Source organism: Vulpes lagopus, chromosome 7 (assembly GCF_018345385.1).
Source record: "Vulpes lagopus strain Blue_001 chromosome 7, ASM1834538v1, whole genome shotgun sequence".
NCBI classification, from domain to species: domain Eukaryota; kingdom Metazoa; phylum Chordata; class Mammalia; order Carnivora; family Canidae; genus Vulpes; species Vulpes lagopus.
Genome location: NC_054830.1, coordinates 27113260 through 27129879, shown reverse-complemented (window position 1 = coordinate 27129879; position 16620 = coordinate 27113260). Strand labels below are relative to the sequence as shown.

Here is a 16620-nt window from a genome sequence, read left to right as displayed (position 1 = left end):
ATAACTACTAAAGAAATGAAACCTGAATTACAACGCTTCTCATGATAGCATCAGACCCAGGTAACTTTACTGCACATTCTAGCATGCAATTAAGAAAGAAACAAGAATCTGAATAAGATTGTTATCATTATAATGATGGAACAAATACTGCCAGAAAAAATTTTAAAAAGATAGAGAAATTCTTCCCTTCTCAATTTGTTGTATAAGTTGCCTTCTTGCACATGAACATGACAAGAACATAACAGAAAGGAACTCAATAGACTAATTGCACATGGAAATACAGATACTGACACCCTAAAACCTATCAGATAGGGAGGCAGATTGTGTATATGTGAATGTACAATCAGTGACAGGGGAATACATTATGACCAATGCAATATGATTTCACGTTAGACTATCAAGCATTGTCTTTCACTAGACTAATAAAAGACAGATGTTAGGATCATCTCATTAGATGCAAGAAAATATATTGATCAAATTCAACATTCAACTTAATAAATGTAAAAGTTCCAGGACACTAAAACTAGAAGGGAATTTGTACTTAAGGGTGAAACAAATGTTCAACACTGTTTACCTGATATTGTAAATGAAATGAGAATATTCACTATTAGCCTTGCTATTTCACAATGTGCTCAAGGTCCTGGCTAGTATAATAAGGCAAGAATAATAAACCAAAAGTAGAAGGATTTGAAATGTAGGAATAAACATGGCATTATTTGTAGACAGTATGATGTATACAGAAAGCACAAAAGAATCTGCTGAGAAAGAATTAGAATTAATGAGTAAACTTAGCAAGGCCTCCGAATATAAGATCAATATATGTAAGCTTTTTATTTCTCTATTGGCCAATATCTTAGCACAGGCTTCCATAACAAAATATCAAAGACTGGGTGGCTTAACCAATAAAAATTTATTTCTCACAGCTCTAGAGCCTTGAAGTCCAAGATCAGGGTGCCAACATGGTCAGGTTCTGCTGAGAACCCTCTTCCTAGCTTGTAGATCACTACTTTCTCACTGTGCCCTCATGTGGAGCAGAGAGAGCAAGTTTTAGTTTTTTACTCTTCTTATGCTAATCCCATTATGGGGGTCCTCCACTCTCATGACCTCATCTAACTCTAATTACCCTCCAAAGACCCTACCTCCTATTACTATCACAAGGAAATGTAGAGCTTCAACATATGAGTTTGGGAGGACACAATCATTCAGTCCATAACAGCCACATAGTTAGAAAATGAAAAAAAAAAAAATCAAAGTTAGCTTATATAGGTTTCCCCACTGCTATCTCAGAGTAGAGTGCTTTTTTGAAACCTTTTGTAAGCCAGAAGGGTATAAAGAAGCAATTACCATTAACTTATATGGAAAATTTTTTGAGCATTTCCAGACCCAAAAATAACCTCTTTTAGGCTTTTCTGATACTTCAGGATACATCTTGCTAATGGATGCACAAAATAAATGGAGATAAAACACAGATGTTCACAGATAGAGGTCATGACTATGGTGGCTTGATGCCAAGGGTAGTTGCTGGCGAAGGAGCTTGGTGGGGCTCTACTCACTGCAAAACATATGATGAATGCAGTTTTTGCTTTTCTCCTTTTTCATAAAAGCACAAATCCAATTCAGATTTCTTCCTGTTAGCAAAAAACAGGTACTAATGTAGGTCTTTTGTAAAAGTAAAGTGTGGAAGTGAATTTTCAAAATCAGGGGATACCCATATTAACATCAGAAATCAAATGTCTAGGAATAATTGAAGATATGTAAGCTTCTAGACAAAAAAGAAAAACCTATAATGTATTAGAAAGAGGCATTCAAGAGGAAATAGATGAATGACTCAATTTCATAAAGACTCAACTCTTCTCAAATTTACCTGTAAATTCAATGCAGATCAGATCAAAATTACCATAGGATATTTTGGTGGTGGTGGTGAAATGTATAAGTTAATTCTTACGCTTATGGAAATGTAGCCAGAGAAATTAAAAAATAAGACAAAGATATAAAAGGGCTTACTCGATAGGATATCGACTTACTACAAGGCTACAAAGTTAAGAGAGCATGGTATCAGGACAAGGATAAGTAGACTAATGAAATAAAATACAGAGCCCAAATTGAGGCATACGTGAGTAGTTGATTCATGATTTTTTAAAATTTATTTATTCATGAGAGACACATACACAAAGAAAGAGAGAGGGGGGGGGGCGGGCAGAGACATAGGCAGAGGGAGAAGTAGGCTCCATGCAGGGAGACCAATGTGGGACTTGATCCCGGGACTCCACGATCACATCCTGGGCCAAAGGCCAGCGCTAAACCGCTGAGCCACCCAGGTGTCCCATTGATTCATGATTAAAATAAAGTTACAGAGCTATGGGGAACACAAAATCTTTCTAGAAAAAAGGCTCTGGGAAAATTGAATATCCATGTAGAAAACCAATGAAACTATACCCTACCTCATACCTTCTGCTACAGTCAGTTCCAGCTGAGCTATAATTCAAGATGTGAAATGTAAAACAATAAAGCATTTAAGAGATAATATATATCTTCATGATCCTGTTATAAGAACTTTTTAAATAGGACATGAAAAGCATTACCATAAAAACAAGATTGATGAATTGGACTAAATTTAAATTAAGAAATTCTGTTTATCAAAAGAAAATGTTAAGAGAGAGGAAAAGCAAGACACAGAGTGCAGAAAGGTATATGCTACATACATATCCAACAAATGACCAGTACCCAGAAGATTTTTTTTAAGGAAAACACACACACATACCTTACAAGTCATTAAGAAAAAGCCAATGGCCCAACAGAAAACACAAAAAAGATTTAAACAGGCACTTTGGCAAGGTATCAAAATGGACAATGATCTTTAGGTATCAGGAAATGTCAACTTAAAACCCAATGAACTATAACTATATATCCACCACAATAGTCAAAAGTTTACAAGCCTGAGGATATCAAGTGTTTGCAAGAATGTGGAACAACAGAAACACAAAAGAACACACACTGCGTGATTGCATTTGCGTAAAGTTCAAAAACAGGCAAAACTAAATTATAGTGTTTAGAGATACACTTAGACAGAGGGTAAAATTATAAGGGAAAGCAAGGAAGCAATCACCATAAAATCAGTCCAGTGGTTACCTTTTGGGGGAAGCAACAAAGGAGTAGTTATTGAGATGGGAAATGTGGTGGGAGAAGTGTAGAGGCAAAGTTCTATTCCTTGCTATCTCCAGTGGCCAGATGTGTGTTTGTTTTTTATTAATTCTATAAGCCGTGTATGTATATATGCATATTTATGTGTGTGTCTGTATGTATAGCACGCATGTGTATAATTATCTTCTGCACTTGTCTGTGTTATATTTCACCCTAAAAAGGACTAAAAATAAATCAAATAAATAAAAATCTTTAAGGACAAAAGAAAAGGAAGGAAGACACTGACTTTAAAGGAAGGTCTAATTGCTGGCTGGATAGTCAATGGTTAGTCAATTATTCCACAATAAGCTTAAACAAAAAAGAATAATCATTGCATATAATCTTTACACTCTGCTCCTACATCAGAGAGTCTATTCTCTTCCTCTTGGCCATCCTCCCTGACTTTAAGAGGCCACACTGGCCAACAAGATCATTTTTCAGGAGTAATGGAGATCACCATAGAGAGGACACTTTATTATTAATGATTCTTAATGGTACCACTCATGGAGCACTTATTATGGACAAGGTATACCAAGCACTTTACAGGCTTTATGTCAGTTAAATCACAGCAACCCTAGGGTGTTGCCCTGTTTTTCAGATGTGGAAACTGAGGCTTACAGCCACTATGGGACTTGCCCAAAGACTCTCAGGGTTAGGTGGAGAGCCAGGATTTAAGGGAAGACAGTCTGACTTGGGAGCACACACTTACTTTCACACTAAAATTGGTGGGTTTCTGTTTAGAGACATCCTCTCCTGCTTAAACTCTAGATAATTGACAGCAAGAATTACACAGTGAAGCTGAGGCTTAAGATACCACTTGTTTTTGCTTCTTTGCTAATTTCAAGAAAGGAGCCAGAATTTGGTAATTTCTGTGCTAGGGCTTTGGTCACTTTATCCACTTGTCATAACCCCACTAAAGAGACAATACTGCCCCCTATTTATCTATGCAACCATAGTTACAGATTGAATATTTTCCCAAAAGCTAAAACTATATTCAATGACTAGGAGTGAATCAAAACTAATCAACCTTGGACCATAATGCATTAAATGTTGCATTCTTGGGATCAATGAGGACTCCCAACAGCTCTATTCAAGACCCTTTCCTCTAAAGATAGGGATTTAGAATCTGAAATTAACTCTTGGATTTCAAAACACTGAAAAGCTTGCTGAGAAATTCAAGCAGAAAATAGGAGGGGATGTAGCAGACATTTGAATTTGGAGCTGCCAATCTCATCCACAGGCCATGCCCACTCAGTTTATTAACGTCCTTCTCTACCATTCTGTGTATGGACATAGAGAAGCCCTTGAAGAGATGATGCATATTTGAGACTATTGGCAGTCATCCGGATCATTGGAGAAGTCTAATGCAAGAGAAGCCCCCAGAGAGAAGTGAGATGAAAAGAAAGAGGGGGGATGAATTCCTTCATCCAGCCCACTCTTCACAGTTAAAAAGTCAGTAATTATGTCACTTTTCCTCAGAGGCTTATTTGAACTGGGGTTTCCTTACTTGCCTACCACAAGGGCATAGACTACTTGCTTCCTAGAGGACCTTCTTAACCTTAAGGGTCTAGGACTCAATCACCAACTATTTATTGAGATCCTATTTTTTTTTTTTAAGATTTTATTTATTCATGAGAGAAGGGGGGGCAGGGCACAGGCACAGGCAGAGGGAGAAGCAGGCTCCATGCAGGGAGCCCAACATGGGACTGGATCCTGGGTCTCCAGGATCAGGCCCTGGGCCAAGGCGGTGCTAAACCACTGAGCCACCTGGGCTTCCCAAGATCCCATTTTGAGCCAAACATTGAGGCCGAGTAGGTGAAGCATCCTATCAGTTCCTGCCCTGGAGGAACTGACAGTCAATCTGAAACAATAAGACTCAATTAAGAACACGGAAGTATATGACTGAATTCTGTGCAAGTTCGTGGTACAATGTCAACAGTACCTGTGACCAAATTGATTTCTCTACCTTATCCCACCATAAAGCAGTTGACTCCGTGTCAATTGTGTCTAACTCCCGCTCACGCCCATACACAATTACATGCCCTCCAAGAGCCACCCCACGGTCGAGGATTAGCCAATCAATTTTAATGCGTATTTAAGGGATTTTTCAAAGTGTGTGAGTCAGTGCGTAAATGATAGATCATGTAATAATTAAAGCATTAAAAGAACCCAATTGAGGATTCTCTTTCCGCCAGCAGATATCTTTAGGTCAAGAAGGTCTATAAAAACTGGCAGATCATTTCCATTCCTTTAAGACAGGTAAAAATGGCTTTGAATGTAATTAGATGTTCATAGCAATTTTCCCTCTGCTAAAGTTCTGTATCTTGTTCCAATGAGGCCCGCAAAAAGTTTAGAACTGTTGGCATTCTAAGCTGCAAACTGACGGTGTGGTATTGCTTTGAAGAAGTGAAAGCCGATGATACTGCTTGAATCATTTTTTTAATTAGAAATGATAAGCCAGAGTTTTAGCTTTAGGAAAAGGAAGCTTTCTCTTGGCATTGCAGAACTCTGGGCTGCTCTCGGAACTCTGTGCCCTCTCTTATCCACTCTCTGGTGGCTCCTGCAGGTTCCAGAGTTATCAACTTGGAACAAGGAATATGCCTACTGTAGTAAAATCAGCATTTATCTTTGACACCCCTATCAAAGTTCTGTTTTATTACTCTCTTCTCGAGGATCTGTTATCTATCCGGGCAGTTTTTTTTTTCTTTTAAGGTGGAAGATCTTGTATGCGGTTAATTTTAATTTCTGTAATCCTTTAAAAGAATGAGACTCCATGGAAATGCAATGTAGTGCAAAAATTTAAAAGAAAAGTATTTTCAGTAAAGTCTAAGAACTTCCCCTCGTTCTGGGTAAGCTTTTGTGATATTGCAGTTAAAAATACAACTTCTATATATAGCATATCATATGTCAAGTGTTTGCTATGACTCTTAAAATATATATCTATATATTCCATTAGAATATCCTTGGATATTCCCCAAACTTATCCAAGGTCATACAAAAGAATGAACATGTTAAAATAGGAAATTCCTTTAAATGGCAAGCTAGCTTATGTCCCTCTTTCATACTTGAGGAAGCCAGCCAGGGCCTAATCACAAGAAGTTTTGGTGGCCACAATAAAGGACATAGATAAAATCCAATCTCATCTTCCATGTCTCTCTCCTACACTTGTTCTTCCAGCATCCCTGCTTCCTTGCTGTTACCAGATCACATCAAACATACCCTTACTTCGGGGCCCTGGCACCACTTGTCCTCTTCTGCCTGAAATTCCTTCCTTTTCTCCCTCCAGTCAGGATTTAATCAGATGTCACCTGCTCCAAAAGGCCTTCCCCAAGTGCCCAGTCTAAAGTAGTGGCCCTGTTTCCTTCTTTCCCTTAAACTTCTCTTATTTTTATTTTTTTCTCTTATTTTTCTTAATAGTGTTCATCATCATCTGTCATCATATTATAGATTTATTTGCTTGTCTGCATCCTCCACTAGCAAGTAAGAATCTAAGGACAGGGTCATTGTCTCTAGCACTTGGAACAGCTCCTGGCGTATCATAAGTGTTCAACTTACTTGCTGACATTTCTTTAGATTGTAGAGGTGTCTTACCTGTATCATCCGGAGTTCTCATAACAACTCTACGAGGTAGATATAGAGTTAAGTTCCTGTTCTGTACGTAATGGAACTGAGGCATGAATAGGCAAAGTAACTTGATCAAGGTTACACAGCAAATAAGTCACAGATCTAACTTGAACCAGAGCTCATGTTCTTAAATACTAAATACTAAATTAACTCTTGAGATGCTCACAGAGCCCCCTGTCTCCCTGCACCTGGGCAGTTTCACTGTGTGCTCACTCCAGAGCTTCAGTCCAGGATACTGTCACAGAGCAGTGCTGTCCCATAGGAACAGAATGTGAGCCACATTTCCCCAGCAGGGAAATTTAGGAAATTAAGGACTGCTTAAATTAATACTTAATAATTTTAAGTAATATAATAATTACTATAATAATTATTATATTACTTATAAGTTTATATAATAATGTTTAACTCAATATATCCAAATATTAATCTTTATAATATAAAAATATAAGAAATGATTGAGCAATTTTATATTCTTTAGAATCTTTGAAACCTAGTCATTGTTTTCTACTTTCTGCACATCTCAAGTCACATTTTTCAGTGCCATTAGTTGGGTGTGGCTAGTAGATGCCCTATTGGCCACTGCAGCTGTAAAGAGATTGAGCTCTGGAATTAAGCACATCTGGTTCCAATCTTGCACTTATATGTGACCCTTTCCCAGCTGGAAAACTGGGGTTATGATATCTACCTTATGGGGCTGAGGTGAAGACTATATGAGGTTTCTGTACATAAGATGTACACCCCTCAGCACAAGAGCTGGCTGGCAGATGCTCGGGATAGATGGCTTCCCCTGCTGAGCACAGCCTTTAGGACCTCTCTCCTCGCTCCACTTGAACTTTGTGTGCGGGAGCCTCTGTTTTCACTATCTGCCATGAGTGGAAAGGCCTCTGATGGGACGGAGCAAGGAAGAAGCCAGGATCCTGGCTTGAGTCTTGTCCCCTGGACCATCTAGCTGGGCTTTGGAGATTGTGTGAGCCTTCTAGCCCTCTCGCCAGGCACGTTTATATGCCCAACAAGGAGTCTCCTCCTGAAAAAAATAATCCTCGAGTCCTTAAAGTGAGCGTTCACTATCTCTTCTATCAGTGGGAGAGTCAGCTTCCATGTCCCTACTGAGAAAAGCATTCTGAGCATCTTTGGGCTGGAAGCGAGTCAATCTACTATTTTACAAAGAGCAAATATAAGAGAGCAAATATAACATGTCCAGGCAGAGAGTGACAATAAAAGCTTAAAACCGGACCCTTCCTATTGGAGTCTCTATCTGAACACCCATAGAGATAACTCCATAGAGATTTCCCTGAATGGACTTTGGATGTCTCTGCACAGATGTGTTCATCTCTGTCTTTTTATCTGCATCTCATTCTAGGTATGAGAAAGAATCTCAGAAAAAGCAGGGTAGTGTGAAATATTCTGTGTTCCCAGCAGCCTTCAGCAGTCTTTTCTTGCCAGTTTTCAACCTTTGATCTTTTGGTCCCAAGCAGAACTTGAATGTAATTCAGGTTAGTCTCTTTGTGAGTCATCAAAGCAAAGTGGAACTTACTAACTGTCACTTTCATACTCTAGAGCCTTCAAGATCCCATCTTTTTGTTTTTGATGCAAGGCCCTGCCCCAGGTTATAGATTTTTATCCATTAGCCCAAGGATTTTTTGGATTGTAATCTAAACTCACATGCAAGGCAAAAAGGACAGAGTTATACCAACTTCAGTACCTTTTAAATGGCAGAGAACAAAAAATATAATAACCCCATTAGGCTGTTTAATGTGCTGAACCCTGACAAATTCTCAATGTGACGATCCTTGAGTATTTGTCTATAATCCCTCAGCAAATACACCTTTTATTCAACCACAGAGTTGTACACACTCCAGACACAAGTGCCATTAATTAAATAACACACTCAGCAGACTCGCAGAGCCATTAATTATCAAAGGTAGCCTGCTCCATACTTGGCTCCAAAATTCTATTATAACAGGAGAGCACAAGTAGAGCGAAGGAATATGCGGGAGGAAGGTCACCCTCAAACGCATGATAAGAAGAAGCTGTCAGACAAAGTAAATGACAAAGCATGTATACCTTTTCGCTTTCCTTTTGCCCCTTTGGAGAGTCGGGAAGAAGGGAAAGTATTTCACATTGTAGGGACTTTCTTTCTCAAAATTAGTTTCTCTCACGAAAGACGCAAGTAAATATAAAGTAATCCTTTTTCATTTCAACTGAGTCTCAGGGAAAAGTAATATGAGCTGAAGATTTAGAGACAAATAAAGCCTGTTCTTCATAAGCTCCCGCAGAACGAGAAAGCCTTTTAAGGAGAGTCTTTGCTGGGTACAGATACAGGGAAGGGGGTGTAAGAGGGACAAACGTGGAAGACAGAGGCCTTACTGGTCTCAAGTGGGCGACCAGGAAACGCTCAAGGGGTACCACAAATTCGTCGGGAGTGGGTTTGCTCTGCTCTTCCTCCTAAGTCCCCCCCTCAAGCCTCAAAGGCTTCGCAGCTTCACTTGTCAGGAGACAGTGGGATAAAGGAAGCGCTAAGCCCTGCAGGGTCTCCGTAAATCACTCACAGCTACAAGCTTGGGCATCATCTTTCTTGTGTGTTTGCTGTTCTTAGTGTTTGATTTATCCCTTCAAAGAGAAAACTGACAATGCCGAGGCTGTGGCCACTCTATAAAGGACAGCCACCGGGTGAGCCCCAATGCTGCTGCAGAGGCACATGGCATCCCCCCTCCTGAGCGGGGCCAGAGCTGTGCTCCGTGCCCTCGAGGATGCACGAAGTCGGGACTGGGCACCAGGGGGGCCTCAGAGGCCCTGAATGGACACTTGCTCATCAGAGGATGCTGTGGTGTTAATCAGTGTGCGTGGCCCAGCACAGCGGAATGGCTTTGAGTTAGGAAACTTGGCACAAGGTCACCCCGCTCTCTCAAGTCTGTCCTCTCACCACTCGGTGTCTGGCCTCTGTGCTTCGGGGTAACCCCTCCCAGCTCTAGATGGAAGGAGGATTGCGTCGCCTCAAAGTTACTCATCACAGTGGCTCTCTGTCCCCTGCCATTTCTCCCCCAGCTCCCCCTTTCCCCACTCACTCTAAGAGGTCACCATCAGCAACTTTTGTCATCCAATTTCAGAGACCAGTTTATTAAGAAAAAGCTGAAAAGCAGAGGTCAGAGGTGCCTGCCCGTAGGAAATTGGCCCTCTTGTTTTCCATGTGAGCGGAATGGCTTTCCGTGGCCACCTCCCTCTATCTCTAGCCTGCTAGGAACTCTGAGTTTTAAAAGAAGAGCTGTTACAGAAGAATTTTAGATTTGTGTCTCAAGACTTTGTGTCACTGGTGAGTGTGATCACTGTGACTTAAAACCATTTCTTTCTTTCTTTTTTTTAAGATTTTGTTTATTTATTCATGAGAGAGAGAGACACACACACACACACACACACACACACACAGAGAGAGAGAGAGAGAGAGAGAGAGGCAGAGACACAGGCAGAGGGAGAAGCAGGCTCCATGCAGGTAGCCTGCCACGGGACTCAATCCTGGGTCTCCAGGATCATGACCCAGGCTGACATCTCTGGTATGGATGCAAAACAGGTGATTTTTACTTAACCTTATGGGTAGGAAGTACTATCTTTGCAGGACAACACTTGCCTGGTATGTGTGGCTCTGCTGAACCACAGAAGACAGGCAACCCTACTAGAAGTTGGACGTTTGCATCTGAAACTTACCAAAATTTGTCTCCAGCACCTGAATTGCTTTGGGGCAGCTGGAGCATTTTATTGGGAGTACACTTTGACGCTGAATCAAAAAGGAGACAGGGTTGGGATGCCTCTGTGCTTCAGTGGTTGAGGTCTGCCTTCAGCTCAGGGTGGGATCAAGTCCTGCATCAGGCTCCCCAGGGGAGCCTGCTTCTTCCTCTGCCTATGTCTCTGCCTATCTCTCTGTCATGAATAAATAAAATTTAAAACAAAACAAAACAAAAACAGAGACAGGGTTGGAGCTCTCAGCTTTCACATTCAATGATTCCTGCCCCTGCCGCCCACCTCTGCCACCCGAGAGGTGTAAGCCACACTTCAGACCCATTAGATCAGAATCTTGGAGGGTAGGATGAAGGCAGGTCATTTTTTTAGACCTCTCCAGGTGATTCCAATGAATAGCCAAGTTGAGAAACCAAACCTTCAAGAAACAGAAGGGGAAGGTGTGTTGAGTGTGTGTGGGCTTGAATGTTCCTTTTGCATTGCATTGTCAGTTAGATTGAGGGTGGCCAGCTCCCTTCCAGGTTCACCTACAGAAGAGAGAGACGGCGATCCATTTTCTTAGCTTCAAAGCACAAACTCCTCCTTCGGGCCTATCAGAGAAGAGGGGGGGACAGGGTAAGAGGTAGAAGCCTCCTTCACTGACACACTAGTAAAAAGATGTTGGCTTGAATGCATGCAGAGGTTGGCTGGATCTGTTGAAAACAGGGGACTCTGCTCCTGTTTTGTGGAGAATGACTTTATGGGGCACAATGATACCTGTACATTCAAGGAGAAGAAGTCGGTGTGACTTCTCACCCATGGGGGGATTCCTTTGGTACCTCTGCTTCTCCCTGTACTCACTAAATCAAGACAACAAAACGCAAATCGACTTAAAAGACTTGCCTGAAGCATCCAGGGAGAGACAGACAAGACGATTACAGCACACACCCCACGGCCAATATTACTCAAAACTGAATCTTTCTCCATTAGATGTTTTTATTTTCCTAACAGACTCGAAGCTCTCCTTTCCAAAAATCTCTTCTGCAGTCCAGGGTCATGGCGTGTCCCTTCTGCCTTCACTCCCTACCCTACAAAACAAACCTCTGATAGGAACTCCAGAACACTCTGGTATTTCTCAAGCACCGCCTGGCCAGGGGATGGGTCATCCTCCATTCATCTGCCACTAGATTAGAGACATAGAAGTATTTGAAAAGCACCTGTTTGGGGCAGCCCGGGTGGCTCAGCGGTTTAGCACCGCCCTCAGCCCAGGGCCTGATCCTGGAGACCCAGGATCGAGTCCCACGTCGGGCTCCCTGAATGGAGCCTGCTTTTCCCTCTGCCTCTCTCTCTGTGTGTCTCTCATGAATAAATAAATAAAATCTTAAAAAAGAAGAAGAAAGAAGAAAGAAGAAGACGAAAAGCGTCTGTTCATGGCAATGGGGCAAACTTCAGACATTCTGGGCCCATGCTCTTTGTTCTTGAAGCTCCAGGAGGCCACATTCTCTTGGACTGGTTGCCTGGCACCCAGTTTCTCTCTCAGCTTGCCACATCTTGTGTGAAGCGTCTCCCCACAGGGGCTAGCCGCGCCTTGAGGATACCACCTTTTGCCTCTTTGCACCTCCTCCGGGTCTTACTCATACTTCAGTAAATACATTTGTTGATATACCCAAGTAGCACTGAAAAACCATCACTGTCTCAAGGTGCTATGGAAGAGAGCTAGGGACACAAAGGGCATGTGCCATCTGACATCCGAGCAGATGGGAAGATGAGCACCTTGCCCAGGTGCGCCCTCTCCCCAGATAACACTGAATCTCTTGCTGCATCGCTAAGCTCTGACTTTCACTTGCTGTGACGGGCAGTGTGATGCAGAGGGGAAAAAAAAGCATCACGGTGGTGACAAGAGCAGGGGCTAACATTAGTGAGTGCTTACAGCGTGCAGGGCTTTGCTCCAAGGGCTTGTGGGCCTTGACCGCTGCAGCCTCACCCCAGCCACACGCCTCCCAGCACCTGCACGCACACAGGCGGTGGGTCACGAGGCCGGGTGGACTTCAGACCCAGGGCTCCTCAGAGCCCCACACGGTCCCTCACCGTGCTCGGCCTCGAGAAGCAGACGCTGCTGCCCACCAGCTTTCTGGGCTGGTTGGAGAAAAGGAACTGCTGCACCCAGGCCTTCAGAAGCGAGGCCGACAGTTTGCATGCCAGAGCTGCGTGAGGGATGTGCCACAGAAGCACTGTCATTGTCATTTGACTGAAGGAAAGCCTGCTGCTGTACAGATAGAGGCTTCCATGGAAATTCAGAAATTACAGGGCTGGTGTCGGGGCGGGCGGGTGCGGCAAATAACACGGGGCCACGACGTTCAAAAGACCAAAAATAAAACTGAGGGAAACTTCTCCTAGGACATAAATCTGCCCTAGACAGATGAGGCGGAGGAAAAGAAAGGGCACATCCATTTTCAGGCCTGCACAGGTGCCTCTGACTCAAAGTCAATAATTGTTCAAGGCCAAGGAAAATGATGAATGATCGGGAGATGACCTGTATGTCCAGACAAGATGGGTGGTGCTGGGTACAATAGAGAACAGTCTCAATGTCATATAGAGATGAGATAGGTCCCCATCTCTGGGGGTGGGGTGGGGCTGCAAACTGACTGGTAGATACACCCCACTTTCCACCCCTCGCTTACAGACATCCGTAGATGTGAGGTGGGGGAGAGGCAGTGGAGTCTAAGCTCAAATGTGAAGGCTGAAGCAGAAGTGGCTAGGCTTCTATGTTCTGGGTCCTGGAAGGGACCAGATATGATTCCCAAGGGATGCCCTGCCTGCCCTCTGCTCTCCGATCTTGTTATGTCCTTCGGGAACAAGCATCTTGTTATGTCCTTCTAGAACAAGCATAATGTTAGACTCACTAAAAACTCTCTGTGTGCCAGTGTCTCCTCACTCAGGTACTGGGGATGCCCTTGAACCTCACACCGGCCCTAGAAAGAGTCATTGCAGCTCAGCCTCCCAGATCGGTGCCTGGAGTGTTGCACACAGAGCCATCCACTTAGCACAGGAATAGCAAACAGGAAGTGAAAAGCAATGTAAATTGATACTAGAAGTCTTTCGAAAACATGGAAGGAGTCCATTTGTGCTTCTCAACAAAGTTCCTCAAAACCTCTTCCCACATCACACCCACAGTAGCTCCGCCAAACATCTTCCAGCACCCTTTCTTCCAACCTTCCCTCAATATTAAGATCCCTAGCCCAAAAATTCTCATCTTTCCTCCCCCTCCTGTTTAATTTTCTCTTTCCTGGAGCTGTCTGCCTTTCCCAATGTCCTCCAAGCCGGGAGCCTCAGTTCCCAACCACTCCCATTTACTGATACCAATAATTAAGGCCCAGAAGCCAAGGTTCCAACAGGTTCTCCTTTGGGGTGGAGGGAGAATGCCAGGGCTAGGAAATGCATTTGTATGATCTGGGGATTTTTCTTTCCTTCCAAGATTAACGCCCGCCCCCCCCCCCTTTCATATTTTATGAGTGGAAATCATTTGTTTTAGTTCTAGCCCAAATCCTCAAGGTAACTTAGCTTGAAGCAAAGCTAACACTGCCTGTTACAGAGTAGCTCGATAATTCCCCAAATCTCAGACTCTTACGGAGAGCTCATTAAAAAGCAGAGATTTTCGGGCCTCTCTCCAGACCTGCTGAGTCAGAATGTGGGAGACAGAGTCGAGAGATCTGTGTTTTTAACAAGCTCACCAGGTAATTCTGGGAATGGCTATGCTAGAGAATCTATTCTTACCTAATTAATAAAGGACTAAATTGGCTTCATTTGTATGTGAGACTCGTGTCCATAAGATAGATTCTTAAGAGGCCATGGGGTGACCTCTAGGGCATGGAGTGTGAACGGAAGCCACAGAAAATGTGGGGATCCAGGGAGTACAGACATCAGCAGGGTTGGAACCCACCTATTTCACATATTCTGTCCACATCTATATCACTTCTCATAAATTGTTAGTGGCAATCTAACAGATTAGCAGTAAGCAAACTAACATTTTGTTTATTGCCGTAACTCACCAAATGCTATTGGTTCTAACTAAATGTCTGTTTTTATGTTCTGTCATTTCCAGGCATGAAAGTAACTTGAACAAATCCCAAGGCATAAGGAAATGAGCCTCGTTCTCTAGGACTCTGCGGCACTGGAAATGAAGCTAAGCAGACTTTATTACATCCTACAATTCTGCAACCTTTTGCGAAGCATTTTATTACACTTGTGGAAGCCATCGGGGTTATGTTTCAATCATGATGACTGACAGGCTAACTTCAAAATAACAGCATCGACACTTCCTTCCACACTTCCTGGGCTATGTACTTAGAATAGAACCTTTTCTAAATTGTCCCTTGGCCTGGATGGAAATAAAATGGTACTTAAAATATTTATCTTGTGTGTTGGGTAACTTAAAAAATTGATATTTTGGGGCCTCTGAAAGGCATAACGGAGGAAGTCAATCTTTTAGAACTACCATGCTTCCTGTAACCAAAGGTTTGTTAAAGCTGAGATAAAATTTAGAGTTTCCATTTTGGAAGTGAACAAAACAGAGCAAGAAATGCATAACCCTTCCTTGGCTGTATTCTCCTCCTGCCTTGGGTGCAGAGAGGCAGAGCTGAAAGAGCTTAAGATGGCAAAATGGGCTTCAGGAATCTAATAAACATGTAATAACGTGATTGGACACCTTGGACTGGGCTATTTGAGTGGTAGGAATGTAACGAAAGGGAATGGATAAGCTCTTGATGTTGGCTGAGGAAGCATGCCCCTTGCCCGTAATAGTGAATTCCTTTAAGGAAGGATGACAGAAGTAGGCTCTTTCTTTCCTGTGGTATATTAATAAAAGGGGAGACTCGAGTTTACAGAGAAAAATAAAACATATCAATGGCACTGCAATAAAGAACCACAAAAAGCTTCCTTAGAATCTCTTTTGGCTTATGGGCTACTCCTTGACCCCGACACTATCATCGACATACGGTGCATTAGTTTCCTACGAGTGCTGCAACAAATTACCACAAACTGGGTTACTTAAAACAACAGAAATGTGTCTCCTCACAGTTCTGGAGGTTCATAAGTACAAAATCCAGTGAATCCCTGCTCCATCCAGAGGCTTTGGGAGAATCTCTCCTAGGTGCTTGTAGCTGCTTGGTAAATTTTAGGTTTTCTGACAAAACTCAAGAAAAATCTGTTTATACCTTCCCCCTCTTATGTGTGTCACCTCTGTGTATCTCTTCTAAGGATGCTTGTCATTGGATTAAGGGCCCACTCACATAATCCAGAATGATGTTCTCATGGTCTTAATATCCTTAACTTAATTACATCTGCAAAGACCCTTTTTCAAAATAAGAAAACATTTATAGGTTCCAGGGATTTGATATAGATGTATCTTGTAGGAGGAGGGCACCATCTAACCCACTCCTTAGGACATTTGGTGTTTGACTCTTTCTGATCTAGTATAAGCCAATAGACTGGGTATGACAATCACATCTTCTTTCAAATCTTCTTATATGTCTTTGCCAAAGTTCTATTTATTGACAATTATTTGGCAAATGCCGTCTTGAGACCACAAAGCCTCTCATTCCCAAGCCTGGTCTGAGACGCTTCTTTCTTAGCTGAAAGGAAAAAAAGCACTGCACACTGCAATCTAAACGGGATGTGTTCAGAAGATAAAATGCCAGTGAGGGAAGATGGCAAGTACTTGTGATTTCCCCCAGCTCAAAGGATGCTGATTTGTGGTCCAAAGAAAAGCCCTAAAAATACCAGTTTTTCTTATCCTCAGAAGGTCAGACACCAATTCCATCTCAGTTTTAATAGCAAATGTCACAAGAAGACCAGGCCTCTGGCTTTGGGGCTACATTTTACTCATCGGTTTTCAATCAATGAAGTGAATAAACAGTCACTGATGAAACAGTTGAGTGATACTGCAAACCTATGAGCAGTTGCCTTTTCCATTTTGCCTATCCAATTAAAACCCTACAAGAGTCTATTTCTTGTATTTCTTCTAAAACCCTACAAGAGTCATTCCTCCCGTGGATTTCACCAGCTCAGCATCTTCCTATAACTCTACCATGGTTTGGAGGCTGTAGAGGC

At 42.4% G+C, this 16620-nt stretch overlaps 1 protein-coding gene across 9 annotated transcripts in view; it reads left to right on the top strand.

Annotated features, from left to right (window-relative positions):
* The window catches only part of FHIT (fragile histidine triad diadenosine triphosphatase), a 1370758-nt gene extending 1355838 nt beyond the window's left edge, over positions 1-14920 (top strand). For all 9 annotated transcript variants that reach the window (XM_041762987.1, XM_041762984.1, XM_041762986.1 and 6 more), the window contains one exon: positions 14615-14920. The gene's annotated coding sequence lies outside the window, so the exon portion shown is untranslated. The remainder of the gene's footprint in view (positions 1-14614) is intronic.
* Positions 14921-16620: the final 1700 nt, after the last annotated feature.